This window comes from Salmo trutta, chromosome 24 (genome assembly GCF_901001165.1).
Source record: "Salmo trutta chromosome 24, fSalTru1.1, whole genome shotgun sequence".
Taxonomy (NCBI): Eukaryota; Metazoa; Chordata; class Actinopteri; order Salmoniformes; family Salmonidae; genus Salmo; species Salmo trutta.
The window spans coordinates 40,347,140-40,364,174 of NC_042980.1; positions in this window are offsets into that span (position 1 = coordinate 40,347,140).

Here is a 17,035-nt window from a genome sequence, read left to right on the forward strand (position 1 = left end):
CTCTCCTTTATTGTTTTAAGTGTTCTACTCCGCTAGCCAGCACCTCGCCTAAATAGGTGTGCGTTTCTTTCGCCTCTAGAGTAGTTAACCAATGCCATTCCCATGTCTGTGTTTGATATGTCACAGTGGTTGACTTGGGCAGGAGCTGAGTATCAGCACCTCTGATATGTCACAATGCTTGACTTGTTACAGATGCACAACTACCATACCCCCAAGACACACAAACCTCTCACCATTACAATTACATCATTTTTTTTTGTGGCGGGGGGGGGGGGGTGATATTTATGTAACTTTCTCACTCATCATTATTCATGATTAATTCGTGTTATTCGTAATAATATGTCGTGTCTTTGGCATCATTAAAACGGAAGACATGTTTATCAAATAACTCTCTGTAATTATTATTACGCGATTAAACTGATTAATCGTGTAACTGTAATTAACTAGAAGGTCGGGGCACCAAGGAAAATATTCAGATTACAAAGTTATAATTTTCCTAATATAACTTTCAGATATTGTAATATCTGATCGATTAGTCTCCTTTAATGATGTGTTAGTTAACCTCACGTCAATCTCATTCCAAACGTCGTAAATTGTTGGTTATCTGCACGAACCCAGTCTTCACTATGAGTCATCCATACATCAAATGTCTTAAAATCATTTATTTACTAACTAAATAATTCACAGAAATGCATAACAAACAGATATGGTTACAAGGAAATGATAGGAGAATGTGCCCTAGTGGGCTAAACCGGCATGGCGGCTTGTTACACAAAGAAAGGGGGTTGGGCTTGAATGAAAGAGCGGGAAGACTGAGGAACAAGAAAACAGCTATGCTATCGTAAATACAGAATCTTATGCATTCTAAATTACCGCCCATTTGGAAAAGGAAAATGCAATAAATATTTACTCTGAGCTGTGCTTCGATAGGTTGGTCGTAGATGCTGGCCGTGTTGGCCAACAGAGATCTTCCTGTCCTCGGAAGAATGTCACTGGTGGTAAAATGGATACGTTGTAGTATCTTCGTTGTGTGTTAGACTGGATACGTCGTCCGTCCTTTCCTAGCCCACGTCTACAGCGGCCGCTGCTAACTCAACGGCTAGGAAGTATCACTTCTGTAGTGAATAAGAGTTCAAAGTTCATACCATTCGCAACCAAAGCTCACGCTGAGGTTGGCTTAGTTCTGTACTTGACATGTTAGTTCCTTTTAACGCAGAGGCTGCAGACCTCACGTACCCGGAACAGGCTGGTTACATTTTGTCACTGACTTATATAGTGGCGAGGGGAGAAGGGTGTTTCATCGTTTATAACCCCTGTCTCTTCACAGGGTTGGACCACTGATTGGTCAGGGCTCTTTCCTTATGAAAACCCAATTCTCTCATTTGGAAGCTAAAATTACATTTAATCTCCTAACAAACAGTTTCAATATCAAACATTTAAATTGCACAACAATTTCATGTGAATCTGATAACTACAATGTGTAGACTTTCCCAGGTACAGTTTATGTCGTCCTGTCATCAGTCATAATGTCTCAGATGACAACCGAACTGACATCCATACTCATTAAGAACCTGTGATATTTCCAACTGGTTCTATTACCGAAATATGGTTCCTTTCCCCCCACTTGTTTGATGTTCCCAGACTCTCTATATTTAACACAGGCTATTCAAAAGTCATTCAGTAGGGTCAGAGAGAGAGGGGAAGGGAGAAAGGTATTTATGGGGGGGGGGGGTCATAAACCTTACCCACAGGCCAACGTCATGACACATGGTAGCATCCACATTAATGTAGAAGTGTTTAGAAATATATTCTATTCTTATGTACAGTAAAAGTGACTCCAAAATGACACTACATTCTTTACCACCATTTTTCATGAGTTAGTGTCTTTCGTTTTTTCCACCATCAATGTTTCCAATAGTGGATTCTTAGAAACACTTAAAAATAAGGGCTGTGTTTCGCGTAGGCTTACTCTGGCGTGACGTTTTGACAACCGTGTAAATCTCTCTAGAACAAGGTTACTAAATAAGAACAAGAAGCGACACAGTCTGAGAGTAGGGAAAAAGCTAGCATAGGATTGTTCAAATTTTGCAACCAGTCTATGTTCAGATGTTTAAGTGTCAAGTTTAAATGTTGAATGTGCACAATCGGCCGGCAGATCCAAAGATTAGGGGTCAAAATGGGCCAGGGAGGGTAAGTGTTAGGTTTAGACATAGGGTTACAAAAACTGCTGGCTGTACAGGATATCCACTGCCTAAAATGTTTTGTATGCTGTGCCCTTAATGTTTTAACACCGACACATACAGTAGGCCTAAATACCAACACATACAGTAGGTCTAAATATGCTGTATTTGGCAGTTGGTTTAGTAGGCCTAAATATACTGAATTTGGCAGTTGGTTTAGTAGGCCTAAATATACTGTATTAAGCAGTTGGTTTAGTAGGCCTAAATATACTGTATTTGGCAGTTGGTTTAGTAGGCCTAAATATACTGTATTTGGCAGTTGGTTTAGTAGGCCTAAATATACTGAATTTGGCAGTTGGTTTAGTAGGCCTAAATATACTGTATTTGGCAGTTGGTTTAGTATGCCTAAATATACTGTATTTAGCAGTTGGTTTAGTAGGCCTAAATATACTGTATTTAGCAGTTGGTTTAGTAGGCCTAAATATACTGAATTTGGCAGTTGGTTTAGTAGGCCTAAATATGCTGTATTTGGCAGTTGGTTTAGTAGGCCTAAATATGCTGTATTTGGCAGTTGGTTTAGTATGCCTAAATATACTGTATTTAGCAGTTGGTTTAGTAGGCCTAAATATACTGTATTTGGCAGTTGGTTTAGTAGGCCTAAATATACTGAATTTGGCAGTTGGTTTAGTAGGCCTAAATATGCTGTATTTGGCAGTTGGTTTAGTAGGCCTAAATATGCTGTATTTGGCAGTTGGTTTAGTATGCCTAAATATACTGTATTTAGCAGTTGGTTTAGTAGGCCTAAATATACTGTATTTGGCAGTTGGTTTAGTAGGCCTAAATATACTGAATTTGGCAGTTGGTTTAGTAGGCCTAAATATGCTGTATTTGGCAGTTGGTTTAGTAGGCCTAAATATACTGTATTTAGCAGTTGGTTTAGTAGGCCTAAATATACTGTATTTGGCAGTTGGTTTAGTAGGCCTAAATATGCTGTATTTGGCAGTTGGTTTAGTAGGCCATATTTCACACTGTCATCAATGTTTTTAACAATATCTCTAATCACATACTTTTCTGTCTCTGGGATCTGTTTAGATTGTTCTTTGAGATTCTGACCCTGTCGTCCTCCCCCCATCGCCATTACACATGTGTAACAGGCACTGCTCCTTACAATCATGCAGTTGTATTGCTCTTCCAGACGGCATACTTCTCTCAGATCAGTGTGCCAGTTGTGCCTCCTGTTTCTATGTTGTACAAAGGAATGGTTGGACTGTTGCTGGGTCTGTCTGTGCTGAAGGTGGAAGAGACCTACAGGGATTTCCAAATGTTGGATAAACCACTGGTGACCTTCTTTTCCCATCAACCCTGAAACTGATTGCACAACGATGTCATCACACCAACCACCCTTCTTGACAAGCGCTCTAACTGAATATCCAATAGAGACAGAAAGCTAAAATATAATTTTATTAAATAGTTTGGAGTATGGCCTCGTCTCCCAGGAATGCTCCTCGGAGCGATATACTGATGACAGGTAGCCCTTTGCGGTGCAGCTGGCATCGAACCCCCCCTTAAGGTTATTGTGACGAACCTGTAAGGCCACCAAAACTTGCACGTTGTTTGTTGACTAGCGTAAACAGTCTAGGGCACTGATTTCCCATGGAATAATCAAGTTGATAGTTTATTTAGATGAACAGACAGTGCACCCTAGCACTGAGCAGCCGCACACAACACCTTCCAAACAACTCTCCCTCAGCATGCCTCCCGCATCCTCACTTACAGCAACTCATTTGCATTACATTTGCATAACATCGTGTGACACTTTCGAATGTGTAAAACATTACATTATCCCCTTCTTAAACTGAACACACCCTGTGTTTAATAACCTGGATAAACACTCACAAAATACCCTATGAGATGTGTACAGTAACTAAACACATTCAGAATGCATCGACCGTGTTCAACACAAAACCCTCTTGCCAAACAGGCCTCCTAATAGTTATTTGGGGTCTACCCCCCTGACCCATGTGATCTTCTGCTGCAATTGACTCAGGTGCTTGACCCGTCTCAAAGGAGACACTTTCTCTTGCAGGTGTACAGGGCAACTCAGTGTTCAAGTCAGTTTGTGTGGTATGAGTTTCTGCGTCTTCGACTGAGCTTTCAGTCCTGACAGTGTCCAGTTCCCGTTCCACTGAGACATTAACATCCCTTGGAGCCCTCAGTCTCACAATGTCCCCCACCGTTCTGCTGAAGGGTAACTTAGTTGGTTACTTTTTCCTCAGAGCACCGTGTTTCCTTGAGGGGTAGTATGTCTGACTAGGCACACATGAGTCAGTGCTCAACTTAGTCTCTTGTCCCGTGCCAGTGACCTCGTGCTCTGAAACAACCCCAAAGTAACGTTTGAGCCTGTTGTATTGTACCACGGCAATGTAAGGTCCATTACGCTGTGCTACTTCATACAGCACCTCTGACAGTTTCTTTGCCATTCTGAAAGGACCCTTGAATTTCTTTCTCAGTTTGAGTGACAAACCCCTTTCCCTGTGGTAGTCTCTAAGTCACACATATTCATTCTCCTCATACCTCTGGGGTGTCACCTTTAGATCACAGTATTGCTTTTGTTTACCTGTGGCTTTTTGATGATTTCTCTTTACAGCAACCCTTACAGTGCTTACCTTGCACCTTTTGCACATATTGAGAAACACACTGTTTCCCTTCATTTTGTTGTGTTCCCATAACCACATCAACCGGTAAAGTCATTTCAGTTCCGGACAGCACCCTGTACGATGTGAAAACCCGTGGATGAGTGAACACTACTCCTGTATGACATCATCACATATGGGAGTATATCATCCCAATTTCTTTGATTGTCATCAACAAAAAAGGGACAGCATGTTGATCAGAGTTCTGCTCCTTCTTTCCACTAAACCATCTGATTGTGGGTTGTACGGAGTGGTTCGTGTTTTGTTCATTCACCCCTGGTCGCAATGGATAGAGCGAAGAACGCCTAGCTTCAACACAAATTCCTCTACCAGTTTCTTGGCCACTGTTACTGCTTCCTGATTGGGTATGGCATATGCCTCTGACCACCTCGTAAAGTAATCTGACACTACCATAATGTAGTGTCAGATTAACACTACCATAACCACTACCATCTAACACTACCATAATTACCTCGCCCCGTCTCTGTAAACGGACCTATTAAGTCTACAGCTATCCTCTCAAAAGGGGCGGCTTGTGACAGAACTTGTCATGGGCGCTCTGGGGGCTGGACCCTGTAACTTGTATGCAGTGCAGCTATTACACCACTGCTTTATGGCTCTCTGCCAGCCTGGTCGATAAAATCTTGCTCTAATTTTACTGGTGAGTTTTTCAACACCTAAATGGCCTCCTGTTCTATCATTGTGGATAAAGGTAAGTATCTCATGTACGAGCTCATCTGGTACAAGCCCTCTCTAGATGGTGTCGCCTGTCTCATAGTTCTGACTCTTAAGGAATAACACTCTATTCTTCACATGTAATACCCCCACACTTGTTTGAAAGGCCTGAACTTTGGCTCTGATTGCAACTCCACAGGGAGCTCTCCTCTTTTTTCTGTCTTTAACTGGGAGACCACTGGGTCTCTATCCTGTGCTTCCAAAAGAAAAGCTGCATTTGTGGGTACTGTCTGGCTTCTTTGAGCTCCAACTACAGGCTCAATAGTGACATCCTGAGGCTTGTATACGATGGCTCTCAGATTGACAGGGGTCTCCTGTGAGACGGCTACACTCTCTGTGTGTGTGTGTCGGTGTGACACACCATCTGCATTACTGTGCAGTGTCCCTGGCCTGTGGACAATATCATAGTCAAACTTATCCAGTTTCTCTAACCATCTAGCCAACTGTCCCTCAGGTTGTTTTGAAGTTACTCAGCCACCTCAGTGAGTTGTGATTAGTTCAGAATGTAGAAATTTCCTCCCCAGCAAAAAGTATCTGAAATGTTTAAAAAACACTAGCACAGCAAGAAGCTCCTTCTTGGTAGTTGAGTACTTCCTCTCCGGTTTTGCAGTGCCTGACTGGCACATGATACTGTACTACTCTCTCTCTCTCTCTACCCTTGTGTTTCTGAGAGAGGACTGCCCCTATGCCTGTATCACATGTGTCAGTATCCATTATGAAATCTAGATTTGGATCTGGGAAAGCCAGTATGGAGGATGGTAAACTTGGACTTTAATTCATTAAAGGCCACTTCACACGCTGTGTTAAACTCAAACATTTTCCCCTTATCTGTCAATCTGTACAAAGGCTACGCCATAACTGCAAAATCTGGTATGAACCTCCTGTAGTATGACGCCAGGCCTAAAAGCTTTTTGCCTCTGTCAGTGACTTTGGGCTAGGCCATGATCTGACTTTCTCTGTTTTCATGGGGTCAGTGGACACTCCCTCAGCCGAGATGATGTGTCCCAGGTAGCTCACCTGTCACCTGAACAAATGGCTTCACCTTAATTAAGTCCTGCCTGCTCCAATCTGCTGAAAACCTTGTCAAAACGCTTCACATGCTCTTGGAATGTACGACCAAACACTACGATGTCGTCTAAGTACACCAAACATGTTGTCCACTGTAAATCAGCCAAAACCAGGTCCATGAGATGCTGGAAGCTGCTTGGAGAATTTGTCAAACCAAATCCCATGACCTGGAATTTGAAAAGCCCTCTCTTTGTAGCAGTTTTGCAACGATCCTCTGGGTGCATTCGACTCGCCAGTACCCACTGAGCACCGGCAAGCAAGACCAAGGTCTCGTCAATCCTAGGAAGTGGATAAGCATCATTAACAGTGTTCTCCCTTAAGCTTCTATAATCCGCACAGAACCTTATTGAGCCATCCTTCTTTCTTACTAAACCCACTGGTGCTGGCCATGGACTGCTAAATGGGTTAACTACTCCCCTTTCTAACATGTCCTGCAAATGGTGTCAAACTCTGCTTGCAAATGAACAGGCACCCGCCTCAACGCCTGTTTGATAGGCCTGGTGTCCCCTGTGTCAATCCTATGATGGACTAGTTTTGTGCAGCCCAAGTCAAAATCATCAGTACTAAACACTCCCACTTACCTCCCCACCATTTCCTTTACAGCTCTCAGCTGCAATCTACAGTTGAAGTCGGAAGTTTACATACACCTTAGCCAAATACATTTAAACTCAGTTTTTCACAATTCCTGACATTTAATCCTAGTAAAAATTCCCTGTCTTAGGTCAGTTAGGATCACCACTTTATTTTAAGAATGTGAAATGTCAGAATAATAGTAGAGAGAATTATTTATTTCAGATTTTATTTATTTTCTCACATTCCCAGTGGGTCAGAAGTTTACATACACTCAATCAGTATTTGGTAGCATTGCCTTTAAATTGTTTAACTTGGGTCAAACGTTTCGGGTAGCCTTCCACAAGCTTCCCACAATAAGTTGGGTGAATTTTAGCCCATTCCTCCTGACAGAGCTGCTGTAACTGAGTCAGGTTTGTAGGCCTCCTTGCTCGCACACACTTTTCCAGTTCTGCCCACAATTGTTCTATAGGATGGAGGTCAGGGCTTTGTGATGGCTACTCCAATACCTTGACTTTGTTGTCCTTAAGCCATTTTCCCACAACTTTGGAAGTATGCTTGGGGTCATTGTCCATTTGGAAGGCCTATTTGCGACCAAGCTTTAACTTTCTGACTGATGTCTTGAGATGTTTCTTCAATATATCCACATAATTGGGTTGGGATGGTGTTCTTCGGCTTGCAAGCCTCCCCCTTTTTCCTCCAAACATAACGATGGTCATTATGGCCAAACAGTTCTATTTTTGTTTCATCAGACCAGAGGACATTTCTCCAAAAAGTATGATCTTTGTCCCCATGTGCTGCTGCAACCCGTAGTCTGGCTTTTGTCTGGCGGTTTTGGAGCAGTGGCTTCTTCCTTGCTGAGCGGCCTTTCAGGTTATGTCGATATAGGACTCGTTTTACTGTGGATATAGAAACTTTTGTACCTGTTTCCTCCAGCATCTTCACAAGGTCCTTTGCTGTTGTTCTGGGATTGATATGCACTTTTCGCACCAAGGTACGTTCATCTCTATGAGACAGAACGCATCTCCTTTCTGAGTGGTATGATGGCTGCGTGGTCCCATGGTGTTTATACTTGCATACTATTGTTTGTACAGATGAACATGGTACCTTCCAGTGTTTGGAAATTGCTCCCAAGGATGAACCAGACTTGTTGAGGTCTACAATTTATTTTCTGAGGTCTTGGCTGATTTCTTTTGATTTTCCCATGATGTCAAGCAAAGAGGCACTGAGTTTGAAGGTAAGCCTTGGAATACATCCACAGGTACACCTCCAATTGACTCAAATTATGTCAATTAGCCTATCAGAAGTTTCTAAAGCCATGACATCATTTTCTGGAATTTTCCAAGCTGTTTAAAGGAACAGTAAACTTAGTGTCTGTAAACTTCTGACCCACTAGAATTGTGATACAGTGATTTATAAGTGAAATCTGTCAGTAAACAATTGTTGGAAAAATGACTTGTGTCATGCACAAAGTAGATGCCCTAACCTACCTGCCAAAACTATGGTTTGTTAACAAGAAATTTGTGGAGTGGTTGAAAAATGAGTTTTAATGACTCAAACCTAATGCATGTAAACTTCTGACTTTAACTGTATATCCAGCTCTTGCATTAACTGTTTTACGTCCCACTTTGCTGTCGTGGGAAAGTACAGCAGCTGGTTAGAATCCTGTAGGCTAGCAACGATAGTGTATTCATTACCCTTCTCCCAGTTAGAGAAACCCCACAGTTCAGTGCCCTCCCTCAGTAACTGTGATTTCGGAGTTACATTCATCACACAAACTGACAGTTTCTCCTTCACTGAGCTGCCAATGCTAGCAACAGGTTACTTGTATCAGTGACTTCAACACATGGCTCAAGAAGACCCTCAGTTTTGTCATTGTTTTACTGTCCCCTCAACTTTACCAGTTATAAACACATTCATCACCACCACTTTACACACTCCCCCTGCCCCTCCCCTGAAAATCAACGGAATCTGCTTCCCCAAAACACAACATGTTTTATTTCTCAAATCAAGTACAACCCCGTATTTTACTAGGAAGTTTGTCCATATTGGTGCACCCTGGTTTGCGTCGCTAGCGACAACAAAATCCCAGGTCAGTTTCAGACCGTTAATGTTCATGACTGTGGACCAGCTCCCCAGGACTGAGAGAAACTGTCCATTTGCTACTTTAACTGTGCTGTGCTATGGTTGCAGTGTGTGTTGGGGTGTCAGTGTTAGTATGAGTGAGTGCGAGGTTAGAGTCCAGTGTGTGTTGGGGTGTCAGTGTTAGTATGAGTGAGTGTGTGGTTAGAGTCCAGTGTGTGTTGGGGTGTCAGTGTTAGTATGAGTGAGTGCTGTGCTATGGTTGCAGTGTGTGTTGGGGTGTCAGTGTTAGTATGAGTGAGTGTGTGGTTAGAGTCCAGTGTGTGTTGGGGTGTCAGTGTTAGTATGAGTGAGTGCGAGGTTAGAGTCCAGTGTGTGTTGGGGTGTCAGTGTTAGTATGAGTGAGTGCGTGGTTAGAGTCCAGTGTGTGTTGGGGTGTCAGTGTTAGTATGAGTGAGTGTGAGGTTAGAGTCCAGTGTGTGTTGGGGTGACAGTGTTAGTATGAGTGAGTGCGAGGTTAGAGTCCGGTGTGTGTGCATAGAGTCAATGCAAGAGAGTCATTGCAAAAAAGAGTCAACGCAGGTAGTCCGGGTAGCCATTCAATGAGCTACTTAGCGGTCTTGTTATGCAGTCTTATTGCTTGGGGGTAAAAGCTTTTCACGGTCCTGTTGGTTCCAGGCTTGGTACTGCTTGCTGTGCTGTAGCAGAGAGAACAGTCTATGGCAATATATGTTGATGTTGGTAAAAGAAGACATTGATTGGCAAGAAGAGAGGAGATGGAATGTAGTTGTCAGTAACTGGAGTTGGAATGGACGGAGTTGCCCCAAACTGCAGGCAATTATTGAGAGTAGAGTTTATTTAACAGGGTGTCTGTATTCCAATGGCCCAAGAGAGGGCGACAATGTCCCACAATACCTTTTACCCTGGAGCAGGGTTCCCCAAACTCGGTCCTGGGTGCACATTTTGGTTTTGCCCTAGTACTACACCACTGATTTAAACAAGCAACTCATCATGAAGCTTTGATGATTTGAATCAGCTGTGTAGTGCTAGGGCAAAAACCAAAAGGTGCACCCAGGTGGGGCCCAAGGACCGAGTTTGGGAAACCGTGCTCTGGAGGACAGGATTCATTTCATGTACCCAGTCCAAAAATATCCCACAGTCCTATACACCTTTGGTGTTACCAGATCTGAAAGGACAAGATAGGTGGAAGAAATATGTTATCTTTGGTGATGGCTAATCTAAGCCTCCCAATGAATCTAGAGGAGCTTTACACCTACAATAACTATCATGGGCTCCCGAGTGGCGCAGCGATCTAAGGCACTGCATCTCAGTCTAAGAGGTGTCACTACAGTCCCTGGTTAGAATCCAGGCTGTATCACATCCGGCCGTGATTGGGAGTCCCATAGGGTGGCGCACAATTGGCCCAGCGTCATCCGGGTTTGGCTAGTGTAGGCTGTCATTGTAAATAAGAACTTGTTCTTGACTGACTTGCCTAGTTAAATAAAGGTTAAATTAAAAAAATGAAACCTGAAGGGTTGTTTCTGGACTGGGCTGTAGAAGGCAGATTGTAACTTATTTTTGTTGTTGACTGTATACTGGAAATACAATTTAAGATTAGTGTATGTTTTCAGTAACTACAAAGGATGGTGATGGATGGATTGATGCTTTACTGTAATAAAGAGGATAGTACAGTATCTTCTGTGACTTTGGAGAGCGATAGAAAATGAGAAAAGTAATAACTGTAAGTTGTTTTGCTCGTTTAATAACATCAACATACTTGATCCATTTTCTCTCTCACGTTCAGCAGTGCCTCTGTTATCTTCCTATTGATCCACAGAATATTACTGTGTGTGTGTGTGTGTTCATGTGTTTTTGTTTATTTTCTTTCGCAGAACATAATGTTGGTCTACATTAACAGTGTATGTAGTGTACAGTACATAATGTTGGTCTACATTAACAGTGTGTGTAGTGTCCAGTACATAATGTTGGTCTACAATAACAGTGTGTGTAGTGTACAGTATCTATACACACAACTCTCGACACATCAACTTTTTACCTGGCATGGTTCACCACTAGTGGTTCACCACAAGTTCACCACTGGCATGGTTCACCACTAGTTCACCACTGGCATGGTTCACCACTAGTATGGTTCACCACAAGTTCACCACTGGCATGGTTCACCACTAGTATGGTTCACCACTAGTTCACCACTGGCATGGTTCACCACTAGTTCACCACTGGCATGGTTCACCACTAGTATGGTTCACCACAAGTTCACCACTGGCATGGTTCACCACTAGTATGGTTCACCACAAGTTCACCACTGGCATGGTTCACCACTAGTATGGTTCACCACTAGTTCACCACTGGCATGGTTCACCACTAGTTCACCACTGGCATGGTTCACCACTAGTGGTTCACCACTAGTTCACCACTGGCATGGTTCACCACTAGTTCACCACCGGCATGGTTCACCACTAGTATGGTTCACCACTAGTTCACCACTGGCATGGTTCACCACTAGTACAGGTGATCTTCATGTCTAATATAAATACCTGAAATGCGCTATATGATTAAAACAACAGTGTAGGATATTCCTTCCAACCGTACTTTACCCAGCAGCGACAGGCCAAACTGATCCTGTTGTGTCTTGCACCATTCTAAAGAGCATCAGACAGTGAACAGCAAGATGTGAAGTCATCATCCGTCCTTATAGCTCATTGGTCAACACCATAGTGCCCACAAAGCTCATCACTAAGCTAAGGACCCTGGAACTAAACACCTCCCTCTGCAACTGGATCCTGGACTTCCTGAGGGGCCGCCCCCAGGTGGTAAGGGTAGGCAACAGCACATCTGCCTCGTTGATCCTCAACACGGGGGCCCCTCGGGTGTGCGTGCTTAGTCCCCTCCTGTACTCCCTGTTCACCCACAACTGCGTGGCCAAACGATTCCAACACCATCATTAAGTTTGCTGACGACACAACAGTGTCAGGCCTGATTACCGACAACAATGAGACGGCCTATAGGGAGGAGGTCAAAGACCTGGCAGTGTGGTGCCAGGACAACAACCTCTCCCTCAATGTGAGCAAGACAAAGGAGCTGATCGTGGACTATAGGAAAAGTAGGGCCGAAAAGGCCCCCATTAACATCGACGGGACTGTAGTGGAGCATGTTGAGAGTTTGAAGTTCCTTGGTGTCCACATCACCAACAAATTATCGTGGTCCAAACACACCAAGACAGTCGTGAAGAGGGTACGACAAACCTTTTCCCCCTCAGGAGACTGAAAGGATTTGACATGGGTCCCCAGATCCTCAAAAAGTTCTACAGCTGCACCTTCGAGAGCATCCTGACCGGTTGCATCACCGCCTGGTATGGCAACTGCTTGGCATCTGACCGTAAGGTGCTACAAAGGGCAGTGCATACAACCCAGCTTGGCTGGGGCCAAGCGTCCTGCCATCCAGGACCTATTTACTAGGCGGTGTCAGAGGAAGGTCCAAAAAATTGTCAAAGACTCCAGTCACCCAAGTCATAGACTGTTCTCTCTGTTCTCTCAGCTTCTGACTGCTGAACAATTAATCAAATGGCCACCTGGACTATTTGCATCGACCCCCCCCCCCCCCCACATTACCCCAACCTACATGTACAAACTACCTCGACCCACCTGTACCCCTACACATTGACTCGCTACCATTACCCCCGTATATAGCCTCTTTATTGATATGTCATTTAATTGTGTTATTTTTAATTTTTTACTTTAGTTTATTCAGTAAATATTTTCTTAATACTTTTTCTTAACTGCATTATTTATTAAGGGCTTGTAAGTAAGCATTTCACGGTAAGATCTAGCTAGACCTCTTGTATTCGGCGCGTGCTACAAATAAAATTTGATTAGATTTGATTAGATTAGATTTGATTAGGTTTGACAAATACATTAGATTTGATATAGAAACCTAGGGCTGTGCATGATCAAACCATTTCCTTTGAATGATTTGTATTATTATCACGGTTTTTGAGAAAAGTAAAAGTATGTGTTATAATATGGGTGATTTGAGGGGTTATGAAAATACTATATGCTCCTTATTGTGTCACCTGGACACGACCCAGGAACTCAAATTATTCTATAGCTGACATTTGAAGGTGTATCTGTTATTAGAATGACTACTGTGTGTGTGTGTGTGTTTGTGTGTGTGTGTGTGTGTGTGTGTGGGTGTGTGTGTGTGTGTGTGTGTGTGTGTGTGTGTGTGTGTGTGTGTGTGTGTGTGTGTGTGTGTGTGTGTGTGTGTGTGTGTGACCATGGCTGCTTGTGTTGCCAAATATCTTATTCATAATAGCCGTAAGAACATTGTTACTGTCAGTGTGACAATCATTATGCTGCTGTGTTATGATGTCAAATCAGTCCACATAATTACACCCCCTGGCTCATAGAACAGAACGGTGTGTGTGTGTGTGTGCTGATGAGGGAGACACACAGAGAGGAGACAGACAGAAACAAAAGGAGTGTTTATTAGGTTGACGTGTGAAGCAGCCAGTCGCGCTGTCAGCCATGATCTGCATTAACAAATCAGACCAGCAAATTGTATGATTTCCTAGAGGACGTTACAGTTAGAGGCCATAGCTAAGAACAAAGGCATGTGTGTGTGTGTGTGCGTGTGTGCGTGTGTGTGCACGTGTGTGTGATCTCTTTCTCAACAGGATTTCGAAGCACTTCAGTCATCACTTCAGTCATCACTTCAGTCATCACCTCAGTCATCACTTCTGTGGGACTCTGAGGTATTTTGTTTAGTCCAACATTATCTTAAAACAATTCCACTTCATTCCAAAATGGAACCCTCTCCCCCACACCTTCATCTGGTAGATAGACACAGTACCTGACTCCTGATAAATCCAATGGTTTGGGACTGTCTTAAATGCACTAAAGTGGTAACATGCACTAATCCAGAGTAAGTCAAAATAATGTATTTGAATTGTGACTGGTGTAACACACAGAGCTGTAACACACATATTCCATTCTCAAAGTATCTAAGTATTGAAAAACATAATTAGTGAAGTACTTAATGATAGCAAATCATGTGTCAGTAATCATAAACTCTGGCACGATAATAATATGAATAGTTTCAACAATAACAACCACCATATCGTCAGTTGCACGGAGCATTGACAGACCATTTTTCTTTAGAGTCCATATACCACTGCGCAAAATGGCTTCCCGTCACTGTATCTCCCAAACATAGCGTGTAGCTATCCCAACAACAGAATGTCCCTCTGGAAACTCCACTTTTGCACTCTGATGCATTTTGCGTTATAGTCATCCAGGCTATGGCCAAAGCAGTCATCGTGTAAGAGTCTGTTCTCTGAGAGTACATCAGCAGGTGATATGGCCTGCCAGGGTTCATCATGTTTCACACAGATACAGTTGAAGTCGTAAGTTTACATACACTTAGATTGGAGTCATTAAAACTAGTTTTTCAACCACTCCACAAATTTCTTGTTAACAAACTATAGTTTTGGCAAGTCGGTTGGGGCATCTACTTTGTGCAGGACACAAGTAATTTTTCCAACAATTGTTTACAGACAGATTATTTCACTTATAATTCACTGTATCACAATTCCAGTGTATCAGAAGTTTACAAACACTAAGTTGACTGTGCCTTTAACCTCTACGGGCTAGGGGGCAGCATTGAGAATTTTGGAAAAAATATGTGCCCATTTTTAACTGCCTCCTACATCAACTCAGAAGCTAGAATATGCATATTATTGTTCAGGTTTGGATAGAAAACACCCTAAAGTTTCTAAAACTGTTTGAATGGTGTCTGTGAGTATAACAGAACTCCTATGGCAGGCAAAAACCTGAGAAGGTTTCATGCAGGAAGTACCCTGTCTGACAAGGTGTTGTTGTTCTTGCTTCTGTTTATTGAAGAGTCAGGATCTTAGCCGTAACGTGACAATTCCTAGGGCTCCAATAGGCTCTCAGAACCCTGGAAAAACCTGAACGATGACGAGGCAGCCTCAGGCTGAAACACATTATCTCCTTTTCCAAGTGGCCCATCAGGGGACAATAGAATTAGGCGCGTGCGCGATTCGCCCCCGTGGAGTATTTTCATTCGGCTGTTTAGCTAATTGCAGATTCCCGGTCAGAATATTATCGCTTTTCTATGAGATAAATTGCATAAAAATTGATTTTAAACAGCGGTTGACATGCTTCGAAGTACGGTAATGGAATATTTAGAATTTTTTGTCACGTTCTGCGCCATGCGCACGACCGTGATTTAGCATTTTGATAGTGTCTAGAACGCACGAACAAAACGCCGCTGTTTGGATATAACGATGGATTATTTGGGACCAAACCTACATTTGTTATTGAAGTAGAAGTCCTGGGAGTGCATTCTGACGAAGAACAGGAAAGGTAAGACCATTTTTCTTATAGGAAATGTGATTTTGGTGAAGGCTAAACTTGCCGGGTGTCTAAATAGCTAGCCCGTGATGGCTGGGCTATGTACTTAGAATATTGCAAAATGTGCTTCATCCGAAAAGCTATTTTAAAATCGGACATATCGAGTGCATAGAGGAGTAATGTATCTATAATTCTTAAAATAATTGTTATGCTTTTTGTGAACGTTTATCGTGAGTAATTTAGCAAATTGTTAGTAAATTCCCCGGAAGTTTGCGGGGGGTATGCTTTTTCTGAACGTCACATGCTAATGTAAAAAGCTGGTTTTTGATATAAATATGAACTTGATTGAACAGACATGCATGTATAACATAATGTCCTAGGTGTGTCATCTGATGAAGATCATCAAAGGTTAGTGCTGCATTTAGCTGTGGTTTAGGTTTTTGTGACATTATATGCTAGCTTGAAAAATGGGTGTCTGATTATTTCTGGCTGGGTACTCTGCTGACATAATCTAATGTTTTGCTTTCGTTGTAAAGCCTTTTTGAAATCGGACAGTGTGGTTAGATTAACGAGAGTCTTGTCTTTAAATAGCTGTAAAATAGTCATATGTTTGAGAAATTGAAGTAATAGCATTTCAAACGTTTTAAAAATCGCGCCACAGGATTGCACTGGCTGTTACGTAGGTGGGACGAATTCGTCCCGCCGGTCCCATAGAGGACAACAAAGTCAAGGTATTGGAGTGGTCATCACAAAGCCCTGACCTCCATCTTTTAGAAAATTTGTGGGCAGAACTGAAAAAGCGTGTGCGAGCAAGGAGGCCTACAAACTTGACTCAGTTACAGCAGCTCTGTCAGGAGGAATGGGCCAACATTCACCCAACTTATTGTGGGAAGCTTGTGGAAGGCTACCCAAAACGTTTGACCCAAGTTAAACAATTTAATGGCAATGCTACCAAATACTGATTGAGTGTATGTAAACTTCTGACCCACTGGGAATGTGATAAAATAAATAAAATCTGAAATAAATCATTCTCTCTACTATTATTCTGACATTTCACATTCTTAAAATAAAGTGGTGATCCTAACTGACCTAAGACAGGGAATTTTTACTAGTATTAAATGTCAGGAATTGTGAAAAACAGAGTTTAAATGTAATTGGCTAAGGTGTATGTAAACTTCCGACTTCAGCTGTAGATGAAGAGCTGGTGGAGTATGTTTATGTTAAGTGTTTATGGCCTGGCTAGGAGACGGGGGGAAGGTGTAGTTAAGCACAGGGATTACACATGTATCTCACAGGATACACGGTCTGCTCTGTC